Consider the following 16,310-nt stretch of genomic DNA (forward strand, 5'->3'; position numbering starts at 1 on the left):
AGTCTAAATATATGCACAAGTCTCACGCCTTTGAAGAGGCAATATTTCAAACTAAACTCAAACTGAAACATGAAAATAAACAGTCAGACACTGCTGGGTCACAGTCACCACTTACTGCCCTTGCTAAAGATTTTTCCAGCATCAAAGGCAAAGCCAATCTACATAGCTAATGCCTCCAGTTTTTTTTTCCTCCTCTTCCTTGAACTCAAAACAGCAGAGACCAATGGGAAAGGGAAAAAAAGTGGGGATTTTTCTTTTGCCAGCAATCTGGAAACACTCTCTAGTTAATTAGGGTTGATTGGAAATGAACCGCACAAACAAAGGGCAGCCTATGCCCTGACTATTATGACCGTGCACGCGTGCGTACATGTGCACAGAGGGGGTACTATAACCACCTTAGAAGCACACGCTGGTAAAAGCTGCGCTCTCTAGACTCTTCTCTTCTGTCTCTTTACCCCCTCCACCTCCACCCTCCAGATTAAGGGAATGCACCGCCAAAGAATGTGTGACGACCTCCACTGCCACGGAGCAAAACTTCCAGCCCCTGACACCACAAAAGGCAAGAAGGTAATTAAGTTTGAAAGAATAGAAGCACTGCCACAAACAATGCGCCAGTGTCCATGGGGAGGGATTGAAGTGGGGGGGGGTGGGGGGGGTTGTGTTAGTGTGTGTATATGTGAGTGCATGTTGGGGTTGGGGGGGAGGGTGGGGGGGGGTGAGGCAGAAAGGCTATTAACATTCAGTGGCCGGGTGAGAGAGAGGAAGGAGGGCAAAGGGGAACTGAGGATGGCATTCTCTCTCTCTGTGCTTCTCCCTGTCTTTCTCCATCGCAGCATGACTTGTCTGTTCATTCTTTTTATTTATCTCTCTTTTTATTCTCACTCAATCGCCCTCACATCTGGTTTTGACCTCCCCCCTTCCTTCCCACATCACCCCCCCCCCACCATACTGAAACAGCTCTCCAATGCTCTTTTTTTGCCCCTTTGCTGTTCCTTGTTGTAGCTCCCTATGTGAGGAGAGCCCTCCTACAGACAACTAACACTCAGACAAATGCAGTCTCTCTCTCTCTCTCTCGCTCTCTCTCACACACTCGCTCCATATATATATATATATATATATATATATATATATATATATATATATGTATACACACACACACACACACACACACACACACATCTCCAGCGCTTACTCTCTATTTTGACTATGACTATGCTTGCATATGCTGAACCTTACACCTCACTACAGCAATACACATAGTGGGCGTGGTTGCCAATTTACAGTGCTAAAAGCTAACTGGATTACCACCCTACATACTCAAATTTGCGTACACACACGCGCAAACATGGACTCACAACATACAAACACAAAACATACACAGGGAGCTTTCATCTTTTTTGCCACATCTCCAGCAAAGCAGTTTAACTCAATTAGCAAAGAATGTAATTTTATTTGCAGACTCCCAAGTAACTCAAAACACACAGACACACACACAGACTGACACACATGCATAAGCAATGAATACTTCTTTCTTAGCTTCAACCACGTGGGAGGGGGACGGTTTGCTTATACACTGTGTGTGTGTGTGTGTGTGTGTGTGTGAGAGAGAGAGTGTGTGTGTGTGTGTGTGAGTGTTTGGACAGTGGAAAGATCATGAGATACTTTTACGTCACGAGTGAATCAGACAAACCGCTAATTTCAAAGAGGGATTCTTTTATAGAAAGGAGGATGGTGAGAATGAGAAGTTCAGAAGTCAGACAGAAACAAACACAAACAGCAACAACAAAAGGATACTTTACGTTTGTGTTTGTGTACATGTTGGCAGATCTACTGGCCAACTCTTATTCTACATAGTTGAGGAAAGCAAGTCGCCAACTAATTGTGGTTTTGCGGTGTTATGTGTTTTGTAATCTGCTTCTCTTTGTCTCTGCATCTCACCAGAGACATGGATTAGCGCTAAAATGATGACTGCTTAATCCTTGATTTGCCTGTGCTAAATAAATATTAATCTAGCCTGCTCATCATGCTCTTGTAAGGTACAACATACACAATATGAAAGGGCTTAGCTGTTACATAAATCACAATCTTATCTTTTGGATGAGGCAAAAACATGAGCCCATAGTCACACACACACACACACACACACACCTCATCTATGAAATAACACAGCAAGTTGAACGGGGTGGGAGGGTTGGATTATTTGCCAAGTAAAATAAATAATAATCCTGCTAAATACAAAGCATTAAAAAATCTCTAAAATACATGTTTTCTCTGGGAGACCAGTTCAGAAAAAAAAAAACAAAACAAAACAAAACAAAACAAAACACATTGGCTAACAAATATCGGTCATTTGTGTTGATTCAGACCCTTCTCTGTCTCTGACTCTGCCTCAAAGCAGGTTTGTTTAGAAAAAAACTCTGCTGGGAACATGAAAAATGAAAAGCTACCATTGCTAAACTCACTCTCTCTCTCTCACACACCCACACACACACACACACACACACACACTCAAATTGACAAGGCTGTGGTAGTGCTGCGCAGAAGAGGTTAAGCAAACATTGTCCACGTCAGTCAAGGATAGCAGAGGCTCACAGACAGACACATAGAGCAGTCTCTGACGCAGGCATTTCACATCCACCTGGCAAATATAAATGACTGGTTATGCTGTATCAACCACTATGAGGCTAAGATTCTCTGCTTTTTTATGCTATGGCAACGAAGTCACTTGTGAAACAACTTGTATGTCTAACTTATTTTAAGACTCAAAAAGAGCATAATATTTTCATTACAAACTTGCCTCACCACAGGCTGAAATTAAAATACAAGCACTGAAATCAGTTTTGTGAGAGCAATTCAGCTGATATTATGGAACCTATTATTAAGCATTACAAACTAGTGTAGCAACTCCTGCTACTTGTTGCCAAAAGTTCATTCCTTCTTAGGAAAGGGGAAAAAATGTCACAAATCTTGCCCTATTTGGTGAAAAGATGTATATCTGTATCAAGTGATGATCAGAAAACAAACTGGTGGTAAAACTAACCAATAAGACTCAACATACAGTGGGAGCCACACTGCAATGTGGCAATACATTAATGCATTGCATTAATGCATTGCCACATTGCAGTGTGGTTGCTGGCTGTGTGCAATGCCGGCTGTCACTCTAATGTGGTCTGAACAAGAGAAGAGAAGACAGGAGAGTACCGTCAGCTTTTACAGTCAGCAGAGTAAGGAAACAGAAACACCTTGCTAATTGTACAGAAATGCCTCAGACATGGCAACCAAAACCTACCAGCTCTTTTCCAGGGGTAACAATAAAGTTTAAAGTTCAAACCCCAACTGTTTTCTAAAGACAGTACTCGGCAGGACCCTAGCCCTGTCATTATCTTCATAAACATAATCATAGGGCAGGTATCCTGACTGACGCCACAAGCTATGTGCCCCTCACTTAAACATCTCCCAAGCACTTCTGTAACACGCCACAAACACACCATTAATGTCTTAAGCATTTCAAGGGGGAAGAATGTAAGGGCCGGCCTTGTATATGAAAACGCACAGATGGACACGCATTCGGACACGCATTCAGACACGCTGGAGATGGAAGCAGACATAAGGGATTTGTGGAAAGAAAACACACACAAAACACAAATGCGCACATACCTTTTGGTTTTCCAAGAGCTCGAATACTCGTGACAGGTCTAATTTCTGGACCAAGGGAATTACTAATTAACTTAAGCTTTTGGCTCTCTATTTAATTAGAGAGGTCTCCAAATGAACTTTAGACCAAAGCCATTTGCTTTTTAAACAAACCCCCTTTTTCTGACAGCTGTTGCGAGTTTGCCCTCTTCTCACAAAAACCACAAGGAAAGCACAGTTGTTATTTATGCCATCATAGACTCTTTTTCTGGTTACCGTGGGAGGGGGAAAAAAAGAGAGAATGGGGGGTGGGGGGGAGGAGAGAAAAAAAATGAGCAATGGAGTTGAAAAGTGTACATTTTAATTGGATTTCAGTACAAACAAACAACTGTCAGATGTAATTAGTGAGGGTTTAGATTAGCGCTGCAATATTCCTTTATCAAAAAACAACATGTCACGCAGATCTAGAACTAGCACACTGAGAGGAAACCGGGATGAAATGGACCTATTACCTCACTGCTTGCTGTAGAAAATACCCACTATTAGATATAAATTGCACAACAACATATTGAAATCTAAAACTCTGCATTCAGTTGTCTAATTATGAACATGAAAGTAGGACTATTTTCTAAGTCTGTACATGTGTTACACTGCCCATAATGTGACAAAGGACTCTGGAGGCCAGTGACATGACAGCAGATCAACAATTTCTGTCCTGTTTTTTTTGCTTTTTCAAACACACACACACACACACACACACACACACACACACACAAACCCACTTTCTTTCTTTAAAAAAAAAAAACTGTTGTAATATATATAGTAAATTGTAAAGGGCAGTTAATTCCTTTAATTACATCTTTTTCTTTCCTCTTACAGTATAACAAAGATGTATTAGGGTGTCCAACGAGTCCGAAAGGCCAGCAAACCATCCATCAGCACATCATGACACTTGTTTACGGGTCGTGTTCAGGGAGAGGTCTATTCTTTAGCCATACTTTGCTTTTTTAACAATTCCTTCAAAGCCCTCCTATATCTACTCATCTCAGCTGCACCGAAACACGGCAAAACTCCCCTCTTTATTTAGTCTGGAGGCAGAGAGCTGATACATCAGTGAAACCACTGACAAAACCAGCCCTGTTAATACCTACAATTTCATATACAAGAACATTCTTGTGCCGGCTCTGCTCTTCTTCTTTACTGTCACAGGGGGAAAAAAAAGGCTTTTTTTTTTTCTTTTAAAAGCAAATAATTAAAGATTATTCCATGGCTGGTGCCAAGCCAGAAAAAAAAAGAAGTAGGGTTTGTGAGGGACAGTGTTGGCTGGAATCTCCTCAAGGGATTTGAGGAGACATATACTTTCTGGCCTATATTAGATCAAACTGAGACCTACATTGGAAAAGGAAAGATTATGTTTTTACTACTGTGCACACAGCTGTAGTTCCAAAATTGTACAGAGAAATAATAATATTTATTCACGCTTATGAGTGACTATTCCAGCACCTGCAGATCATACGTAACATTCGTCCTAGCAGAGGAATTAATTGTACATCAAGTCGAAGGAATGTCACTATACAAAAATAATAATAAGAAGTAATAACAATAGAAAAGGTCGCCATGCAACTCAAATCAAATCAAATTATTTGCTAAATGCGGCTCATCTCTTATTTCACTGTTTATTTAAGCCCACAAGTCATGCATAGTTAATTAGTCATTTATTCCCAGTGGAGCCCTGCCAATGGCCTTGATATCCACGTGCTATTGCCTTCAGGAATACTTCATGCCAATCATGCAGCATTGCATGCAACACACATGCATACAGAGGCACTCGCAGATGTTGACACATACAAATAATACACATGAGTCAAGCAGAAACTGAAAGTGATTTGATGCAGATGGTCTGATGAAAAGAAATATAGCATAGTTGTCCTCTAATGTGAAATAGAACATTTTCTTAAATTATACACAGTATCACTCACTTCTCCATTTTTCATTAGGGTCTATTAATGTGCATGTGTCATGTGATTGGCTCTCTGCCTTTGAATCCCTGCCTTTGTCTTTTTGCCAGCAAGTAAGACAATGTATCATTTGTCATGAGATGTCTTGTGCTATTGTGGTGTATCTTTTCTCAAACCTGGAAAAACTTTAGTTAGTCATCCACTTTTTTTCCCCTCCTAACCCAGCGCTTGTCTTTTTAACCTCTGTTTGCATGAAGCAGTTATGCATATTTTTGCTGGTTTTGTTTTAGACCCCGCCAACTTTTATAGTTTTAAAAATGTCAATAAAATGTGGTTAGCAAAACTTTTTAACTCTGAGTTATTTTGTTAAGTACAAGCAAACAAACACTTTTGATAAGCAGCTGATTGTTATGTTGAATGTGCTAGATGAGGATTTGGATGTAATTATATGGACCTGAGGGGCTGAGAAAGTTGTCTCCATTGTGACTCAATGAAGAAGTACAGAGAAGAAACAAATGTCATAATATGAATGGGCACTTCAGCATCACATCAACTCAAATTTACAGAAATCAAATGAGCATCAACAGAAATGTGCATCAATAAAGCAAACATTCAGAGATTAGGAGTGTATGGGGAGGGAGAGGAGGGGAGTTTCTTTTTGCATTCAAATGGCCCAATCACTGTTTGCTATTAAACCCCCTCCCTACCTGTCAAAAGACAAAAAAAAAAAAAAACACAACAAAACATCCACGGACGCAAGTGAAAGATGAGTCAGACGGTAACAGAGAACATGGGATAAAGACACCGACCGGGAGAAACAGAGAAAGAAAGCCTGTGAGACAATATGAGCAAAAGAGAGGGGCCTGTTTTTTCACCAGCCCATTTGATTTGACCTAAACCTGAGAATCCCAACCACCCCCAGGGCCCACAGGACCTCAGATCAAACAGAGAGTCCTCTAACACACGGCCCCAATTGTTCTTTCCCCATCCAGTGGAATCCCCCCACTTCCACTTTGAAATAAAAAGAATAAACATATTATTCTAAATGAAATACCCAGACCCATGTTTTTCTCTGGCTAATATCCTGTACGAGATGGCTGATGCAAAATAGGCAGGAGAGCCTGAGAACGGGACAGAGCGGAGAGGGAAGAGAAAAATCCCCCTCTTTCTATTTTCCCCTAAGAGACTGATGAAGGTCTGGCAAGATGATAGAGAGAGAGGGGGAGGGAGGGAGAGAGAGAGAGAGAGACAGACATAGAGACATGAGAGAGAGAGTGAGAGAGGGTAACGCAATCCTAACTGGCGCTGGACCAACAGCAACAAAAACATTTAGATAACCGCGCTCAATAATGAACGATTTCAATGAGGACAAAAATTACATTTCCTACAGATAACATGCCCCCTTCCCATAAGAGAGCCAAAAGAGCCTTGAAACCACGTCATGCTCTACAGTGGTGCACTGGAGCATTATGTTAGGGGAGAGTTGTAGTAACTATATTAGTATCCTTTTACCTCACCAGAGACGGTGCTTTACTGGTTGTAAGAAGATAGAGTTAGCAGACCTGCGAGAGACAGAGAAAAATATAGACACTGTATGACAACTGGACTAGCTTCACTGGAAAAGCAACAAATCACTCCTCGCACGACTCAGCCTGAGCTATATCAGTACTGGCGGCACGGCTCAAACGATTACCGATCCGCAATACCCACTACAAGGGCCACTCAAAATAACAGTCCACATACACATAACCGAGGATCGCGGCAGCAGCACTTGATCCTCACAGGTGGCGTGGGTCACATCAACAACGCCATCCCCACCTCTCCTATCCACTAAGCACTCACTTCCTTTCATGCCAAAGTCTGTCAAGTTGCTTGAGAGGGGAAGAGGCAAGAAAAGAGAAGATATAGCATGGAAAGGAGGCAGAGAAAGAGAGAGGAGTCTTTGTCCTCCTCCACTCAGCTCCAGCACGTTTCCTCCTTGGGTCTGGCCAGCATTAGCATATGAAAGGAGAGGGAAGGCGTGCAAAAGGTCAAAGAAAGAGGATCCTGTCCAATGAGAGACAACAAAAACAGGCCACACCAGCCTTTGTGCCGTTCATGTTCTCCACCACCCAATCTCACGCCCCTCCCTCAGCCCCGGATCATTTCCATACACCAGATGCAATAGCAATAATGACGGTTGATCATAAATTACTCACAAAGTTGAGCTGGGTCATATGGAAGTCACCGTGGCAATTTTAAGCTGCGTCATCACCCTTGTGCCCCCCTCCTGCTACTACCAGCCGCGCTCACACAAAACACTCAGGCATCCACACAAAACACACCTGCCCCGCAGTTCCACAGTTCCCTCTACCCAGACGATATCCGTCCAAATCCTCAGTCAACATCTCAATAAAGGAAAATGTAAGAACAGTGTAGTTTGATTTGATCCATGCAAGCCGCTCCCTTCCTTCCATGTAAATGCTACCTGAGCCATATCCATCCACAACATAATTGCACACTTCAGTGCTTTAGGGATGCAGTTTAGTATATACATGGAGGCTTAGGGAGCCTGGAGTTTGCCAGTCTCCACAGTTACTCTATTATCATACATATTGCCTCACATGACAGCTTCCATCTGCTGGCATCCGAACAAACATCCAGAAACGTTGGCCTGGCGTTTCCGGGGTCCTCTCCAGCAAACACAGTCCTCCACCAGCAACAGCGGCCAGAGACAGACGGACTGGAGGGGAGCGATGGCAGAGAGGGAGGGAGAGAAAGAAGAGGGGTAGAGCATTTCATCTCTCTTTCATCTCTGTCACCCAGTCAAGCGTTCAATGCCCCATTCAGTGCCTGCCCAGCATTATGCAAAATAATGCTAATCCCCTTTCCCGTGCTTTCACACTTGTATAAACCGCCGTTCCTGCCTCTGAAAAGCAATTATATCAGTTTACGTTCCTGTCAAAAAACAGGATTAGCATGCAAGTACTAGTAGCACCAACTAGGTCCAATCTCTATCCACCTTTGGCTAGCGGGAAGCACAGAACATTAAATGTTTGTCCATCCTTCCCCCGAAGACCTACAGCTCAGTTGGGGGTGACTATAAAGATGTGTTGAAATTAGATACTTGGATGGAGTGAAAAGACGGGCTGAAGGTAGACCTCCCTGTCCCTGTTATTTTTGGGCCAAGCTTTTCTTTGCCAGAAACACAGTCTTGTACAGTAATCAAAAACAAATTCAGCCATGTAGCTACACAGAGACGTATCGGTCTCGCAGCCCAGGTCCCGCTTCACTGACAGCAGCGAGTAACACATGTGACACACACGCACGCACAACATGGAACTGAACTGCTGTCATCCCCACTAACACATTGCCAACACATGCTCGCAACTGTGCCAGTGCAGGTGTGTGGATGCAAACGCACAATGAGTAGACACGGAAAGCCGGCAGAGGAGTTTTGAATATGCAAATACTCATGCAAGTGAAACGTGTGCAAATAGGAGTCATTGTGAGCTGGTTTGATCTGGACAGTCGGCCTCTCTCTTTCTCTCCTCCTCTCTCTTCCTGCCCCTCTCATGTTTTGGGGGCACAAGGACACACACCCATTTCAACTGACAACAGATCAGGGGACATTAGTCAGCACAATTAGCCAAGTTGTCATGGCGACTAATGAAATTTGGCAAAGCGGCCAAGCACAGACTTAAATGAGCTAGCTGGTTATGTACTACCATGGGGGGGCTGACTGGCTGGCTGCTGGCTGGTTGCCTTCCACACACCCATTATTCTCTTTGCTGCCGTGGTGGTACAATAGAGTCACTTGTATCTCAGCCGATACCCACCGGCAGTACAAGCTCTCCGCCTGACAATTTGCATATGTTAATATAATTAAGTGCTAATTACACTAAAACTCGCATATTCACAAGCTCTCTCCCCGGGAGCTACGGAGGGGCTTGATCTCAGTCCAAGTCTTTAACCCTCCTCTGCCTCTCGCTCAGTGTGTGTGATAGAGAGAAAGTGTGTGTTAGCGGTGGTGCCCCAGGGCTGACACAGGAAGCCACCCCCCCACGCCCCCCTCCCTCCCTCCCTCTTTGAGACATAATGCTGAGCTGCTGTGGACTTCTTAGCTTCTCCCCCTACAGGCCTCCGTGAGCCAGGAGACCCTGACACTACTACTACAGTCCGTCACCTACCGACCTCCCTCCCTCCCTCTCACTTGCTTGCTTGCCAACACACACGCGCGCACACACACAGACTGCTTAACCAGGAGAATATTGAACCTTGATCTCTCTATAAAATTTCAGCTGTTAGATATGTCTTTGCATCAAAAACTAAATGCTTCAAGCTATTTCATACTACGTGTTGCATAAAAAAACCACCTACGAAAACCCTAAAGAATAAGCGTGGCGTAGAGAAAATCTGGAAAACACAACTTGGTCATCATAGTGGTTGGGTTTATGTGTCTTTGGTTGAGATCACAGCTACATTGCCACATCTTGGAGAGTTTAGAATGAAAAATTCACTTTTACTTTAAAAATTCAACCACCAATTTTCCCAGTAAGGGATAGGTTGAATATTGAATTTCCTTAAAGCTGGTGACCAGAGTGATTACAGTTATTTGAACCATAGATAAAAGACAAAAAATCTACATGACTCTCCCTCAGCGAGTATGTGTGTATGGTTGTGAGTGTGAGTGTTGGCCTGCCGTTTTAATAATGGAGGACAGGCGGTTGTGCTTTTCACATCGTAATGGCCGTGAATCAGGGAGGAAGCCAAGCGGTCGTGCTACAATTAGAGATCTTTTGTGCCTCTTCCTCTGTCTCTTTCTCTCTCTCTTTTCTTGTTTTCACTCGCTGACAATCTCCCTATCAAGAGTATGTTAAAACAGTCCACTCTGTGATGAGGGGGGGGGGTTACACTGTGCTACTGCTGGACACGCATTTACACACGCGCACACACACACACACACCAAATGGTGCAGGAAGGAGGATTAAATAAACACGCATGCACAGCCACACACCTACTGGCTGACAGACGCCTGTGTGTGCTCTGTCCCTTAATGAATGTCTATGGGGAGTCAAAGGGTCCAAGCTCATTTAGTTGACTTTCAATGAGATGCAACATTATGACTATGGTAATACGCCCCTCCCTTCCCCAATAATCATACGTAGGTCATTGTGTCAGAGTGATTCATTTCTGTCACACACATACGCCAGATGTTATTACACAGGAGAGTAAATCTCTCCAACGGATGGCAGCAGGCTTCTTTTCAGAAAAAACGACGAAAAGGAGAAAAAGAAGAAAAAAAATATATTGTTATGGCAGTCCAGTATGTAGTAAGCTATACTGCTCACGGAAGCATGACGGCTAGTAATGCCGGTTTGGATGTAGCCCTGTGTCTGTGCGCGCGCACGTGGGTGTCTTTGAGGGGGGAGCTCCTGCTCGCTAATACCTGCTACTCGGATTACCACAGCGTCTTAAGTATTCAACCGGACTCATATTTTCCCTTTCTGCCTTTTTAGCCAAATTGGCTGTCTTTACACTGTAAAGCAGCGATATAGCCCTCCTTACTAAAGGCCTATGGGGGATCCACGAAGAAGAACATTAAAATGCAGCGATAGTCTTGTTGCAAAGCTCCTCTCTATTTCTTTCTCTCTCCCTCTCGTTTTCTGCAGCAAAGGCTTCTAAATCATCCAGCCTCCTCTATTAGACGGGAGACTTATTGAGGTAGAAACCATAAAAAATGAAGAAGGGAAATTTAATCCTTGAAATATTGATTTGCACATTAATATCAGATAGGCAGAGGGCAATCTAGCCGGGTGGAAATGACACATTGTCGACCCCTAAGAGAGGCCCGAGCCAATCTTCTAGCTGCATGTGTCTTGGGCCCAGGAGTTATAGGACAGACTCAGCCCCTGTCTCCCTCATTCTCTCCCTCTCCCATCCTCTCCTCCTCCCAGTGCCCTCTCATCCCTCTTGCCCCCCCACCTCCATTCCCCTCCCCTCCATCCGCACCCTTAATGAAGGCTGCAATGCTGAAAATGCATTAGCTTTTAATAATCAAGAAGCATTTTCAAGCCAACAGCTATTGTCCTCCCAGGGCTATCTGCCCATCTCTCACAGTATATGATTTTTTTTTTTTTATTCCTCCCCTCCACCGCTATGGATAAAATGAATGTTACAAGCTGCTTAACTAACATGCAGAGATATACACACCCAGCCTTTGATAGTGCTAAGACACAAAGAAGAGAAAAACAAAAACAAGGACCTTGGCTTCCGCAAACATTAAGCTCAAAATTTCTCTCATTTGCGAGACAAGAAAATAGCATAGAGATTCTGTTATTATAGAGTGAGACAATACCATCATTAACTGATGAAATACTATGCAATTAGACAGGATCATCTCATCTCATAATTTCACTTTTTGGATTTTTTTCATCACTATTATTATTAGGCCTAAGATGCATTTTTGTATCAAAATGTAATGTTTATGCAGTTTGCCTGGACAGAAGATCCAACCAGCCAGAAAAAGCAAAACACCAGTGTTCATAGTGTTTATTAATCTATGAAACTGAACTGATTTAAGGTAACATTAAATTTGAAGAAAATGGGAATATATTTATTAATGTTGATTTTAATTAGTTTGAATTTAAATATCAGTAGACCTGCACATAATTGTAATAATGATAATTATTACAATTTGTATCATGATTGTTGTTGTTATTATTATCATTATTTTAATTGGTTCATAATTATTATTAATATTAATATTAGAGCAGGAAAAACAGTCCTTATTTCCTCCATGAGATACTACAGACACATCTACATTTTCATTAAAATTGGGTTTGCATTCTGTATATAAAAACGTGTAAGCATTCCCTTATTCACACACATTTGAAAGTGGGCCACATTTGGGGAAAAAAGCAGCTAGAAAAGCCTCCGCTTCACTCTGATCTCACAGTATGAAAAGCCCGGAGAGCCGAGTAGAAATAGAGACAGTCCCGTAAAAAGGTCGCCTGTCCTATATTGGCGCACCGTTCATTTGAAGCCTGGACAGTGTCTCTAGGTACACACACACTCACACACACTTCACCGTTAGCCTACATACCCGGGTTGGAGACAGACTGCCCCCCTTGACCCTGATGGGTTTTTTTTTGTTGTTGTTGTTTTTGTTTTGTTTTATTCCTCCCTTGCGATCGATGCCCCCCCCCCTCCCCCCCCAGTCACTGTCGCGTCCCAATCTAAGCTAAGTCTATCTACCTACCTCCCAAAAAAAAAAGCCAACAGGGCGTAAAAATACTTGTGAATCCCTACCTCTGCGCTCTGTCTCCTCTAAATGATAACAAAACAGCACTAACACACAACTTCAAGAGAATGTTGCAACCAGCATCTCCTGGATTTAAGAAGAAATGAGCAATTTGTGGAAGGAAATTAGACCTGGACCTCTTGTTGACGCGGATGGGGACCGAGGGTGGAAATTGAACTTAAGACACTGTAGATGGAGGGAATCTGAAGTGCCTTATCAATAAACGTCATTAGAGTGTGACTCGGACACAGTCTGGTCTTTCCTGTGCCGGTGGTAAAGATTAAAAAACCCATCTCTCTCCGGTAGTTGGCTCTCAATGAAAGGGGGGGGGGGGGGGGGGCTCGCCATGCTATGGGTAGCCCAACGATCAGGTCTCCCTTCCGGACACCGCAGCCACCTACGCCTCGGTAAAGTGGGACCACTTTTAAAGCGCAGCAGGTAAAAGATGCGTGAACTGCGATCGGCGAATGCATCTTTGTACTGTTAAGGTCCCCTGATAAAAGGTGTTACTTTGGCCCATTTTAACACGAAGACTTATCCGGACTAAAAAAAAAAAAAAGGGAGGGGGGGGGGGTCGTATCGGGAAGCCTGGTCGTGTCACTTCGGTCGCGAATGGCTGGAAGGTGCGTGAAACGCGATGTGTTAAACGGGGCTGTGAGCGCTGTGGTGGATCCATATGATCATTACAAATCAGATATTTCGGTGGTTTGTGGCTGAAATAAGCAGCAAGGAAGTGTGTGTGAAAGGAGGGAGCAGGGTGGTGGTGGTGGTGGTGGTGTTGTTGGGGAGGGAGGGGGGGCGAGGGGGGGGTGAGAAACATCAAGCCGGATCCCTAGACTGGAAACAAGCTCAACATGTCCGAGGGATCGGGCTCCTGGAAAAGGCAGCACCATATCCGCACCGCAGAGCCGGTGACCGGGGGGGAGAAACGTGTTTGACTCGGATCGCCCGGATCTAACTTCGGCCAAACCTGTCCACCACACAATCCCGGTAACAACCGTGTAAACTTTGCTTAAAAAAAATAAAAAGAAAAAAAAAGAAAAGGTCAGGTCTGGGCGTCGTATCCCAAACACGGACACACGCGTTAAGGACGCCTCCGATCTTGTCAGTCGCTTGTTTTATTGTGGCCGGAGAGCTGGAGTGGTACAAACATCACGATATCCGCCTTTATTCTGGACTAAAAAAAACCCACCCAGCACCTGTTATCCAAAAGAGCCCCGATGTCAAAGATCCGCCAGCGAGATAGACAATCGATACCCGACCCCCTAAATTTAACACACACACACCGAACTACTCAATAAAAGTTAAAGGAAAGCAGAAAAAAACTTACTTTCTTCCCCCCTCCAAAGCCGTCACCTCCGCTTCTTGTCTTTGCTCTTGGCTTTTACAAAACAGTCACATCCAGTGGCTTTCGTAACAGGACAATCAAAACGTGGAAAACAGGTAAAATTACAATAATCCTCCAACTTTATATTGGGAAGAAGGGGTAAAATCACAAATGTCAAAGCGTTTTTTAGAGCTATCCTTTATTTTGGTTCCGGTGGCGGTGAAAACGACGTGTCGACGGGCTGCCTCGCAGTTTCTCTTGTGGACGGGGTCGGGAAACGGAGGAAAGGAAATGAAAATCCGATATGTCTTTATTCTGCTAATTATTATCGTTTTAGCCCTGTTTAAAAAAATGGCTGATTAAGTTGAGTGCGCATGTCTTTGTGTGTCTATTTCCCGATATGCACTCTGGGAATGGGTAGAGAGACAGAGAGAGAGAGAGAGGGCGAATGAGAGAGAGAGAGAGAGAGAGAGAGAGGGAGGGAGCAAAGGAGAGACGGAGAGGGAGGGAGAGAGAGAGAGAGAGAGGAGAGAAGTGTAATTAGTGAGTTGATCAACAGTCTCCACATTGCAAATGACGCGCACACAGAGGCCTGGCGGCCGCAGAGGTCTGCGCGCACGGAAAAAAAAACCTTTTGTACGGTGTCTCTCCGAGGGACAAATTACATGTAGAACAATGGACACCCCGCTTCCTGCACACCAAACAGGCTGGACACAGAATTACTTATACAAGTCCTCAGAAGTCATCCTGCATCTCTCTCGCTCTCTCTCTCTATGTATATATAAAAAATAAAAAATTAACAGATGAATATTTTCTGAACTCCAGCGCAGAACGCTCCGGCGCCATTTTTGTTTATTTGTTTTTATTGATTTAACAAATATATATATATATATATATATATATATATATATATATAAATCCCAGGCTGCTGTTGTTCTAACCTGATTGTTATATTTTTTTGTTTTTTTACATCTGCTTGATTTTATTGGTTGTGTCACAACAGGTGAGGGATGCGCAAATACAGCGCTCTTTTGCGGATTTCGTGAAAGGTTGGAATGTAAATAATAATAATAATAATAATAATATTATTAACAATAAAATAAACATAAAATAAAATACTTATGTGACTTTCTATTAGGTTTGGAACAATTTGTGACGATGAAAGAAATGGGTGGACTTTGAATAAGACTGTTTTTAATCAATAATATGCATAAAAGCAGAACGATTAAAACACATGCGGGAAGAATCCAAAGCACAGAAACGTCTGTGTCGTATGAAAACGTACTTGGACGTTGTGAGGGTTATATTTTCTGGATAAGAGCATTTTATGATGAAAAGCATTGAGACACGTGTGTTTTTTATGTTTCACATTGGTGGACTGTTTTGCCATTTTATCAGATAATATAGGGGCTTTTTTAGGCAGATGACGAGCTCTGAAGACAGATCTGATGCACGTAAACAACCAAAGCTTAGAAATGACAGCCACAAAACACCATAGTAATCCACCACATGTTGGAAAGTCATCACTGCCCTTACGGGACCGCTGAGGCCCCGTGTGGGTTCAATAGAGCCAAACTGCAAAATCCAATACAAGGTCACATAAAAATCCCCCTCTCTATTCAAAGCTCCATTCACTGGCGTTTACATTTAGTGCCCTTACAAAGTGCAGCGGTCTGTTGGCCCTATACCCTTTCAATGCAAACCGTTTACTGTGTGTTTTCCCCTCGTTTTTAATGGTGGCTTTTGGACAAGAGGAAGACTTTACACAGTCTCAGTCGGGGAGAAAATCAAGAGATCTTGTTCGCCTTCATGGAAAAAAATCGAAGCTGGGGGTGAATTGAACTGCATGAGCCGGGGCTTGGGATGTGATTATAAGGCTGCTGCTGGCAAGTGAACTACTAGGTCTACTTTGCAGCCACATTGACTGGACTGCACCCATACCAACTGGATCCTTAAGAAGCCAAGAGATCCGAGCCCGACCCGACCCGAGGCTGTTTATTCTGGGTTTAGAGAGGTCTCTGACAAAGGGGGTGGGTGGGTCGAGGTGAGGAACAGAGGCGTCACTTTTCACCCGGATCCAAGGCTCCTGCTGCTGCCGCTACCGCTGCAG

General features: G+C 43.5%; 1 protein-coding gene across 3 annotated transcripts in view; it reads right to left on the reverse strand.

The window, feature by feature from the left end:
* The window catches only part of zfhx4 (zinc finger homeobox 4), an 81,190-nt gene extending 66,611 nt beyond the window's left edge, over positions 1-14,579 (reverse strand). For all 3 annotated transcript variants that reach the window (XM_029528675.1, XM_029528674.1, XM_029528673.1), the window contains exon 1: positions 14,204-14,579. The gene's annotated coding sequence lies outside the window, so the exon portion shown is untranslated. The remainder of the gene's footprint in view (positions 1-14,203) is intronic.
* Positions 14,580-16,310: the final 1,731 nt, after the last annotated feature.

This window comes from Echeneis naucrates, chromosome 20, assembly GCF_900963305.1.
Source record: "Echeneis naucrates chromosome 20, fEcheNa1.1, whole genome shotgun sequence".
In the NCBI taxonomy this organism is placed as follows: domain Eukaryota; kingdom Metazoa; phylum Chordata; class Actinopteri; order Carangiformes; family Echeneidae; genus Echeneis; species Echeneis naucrates.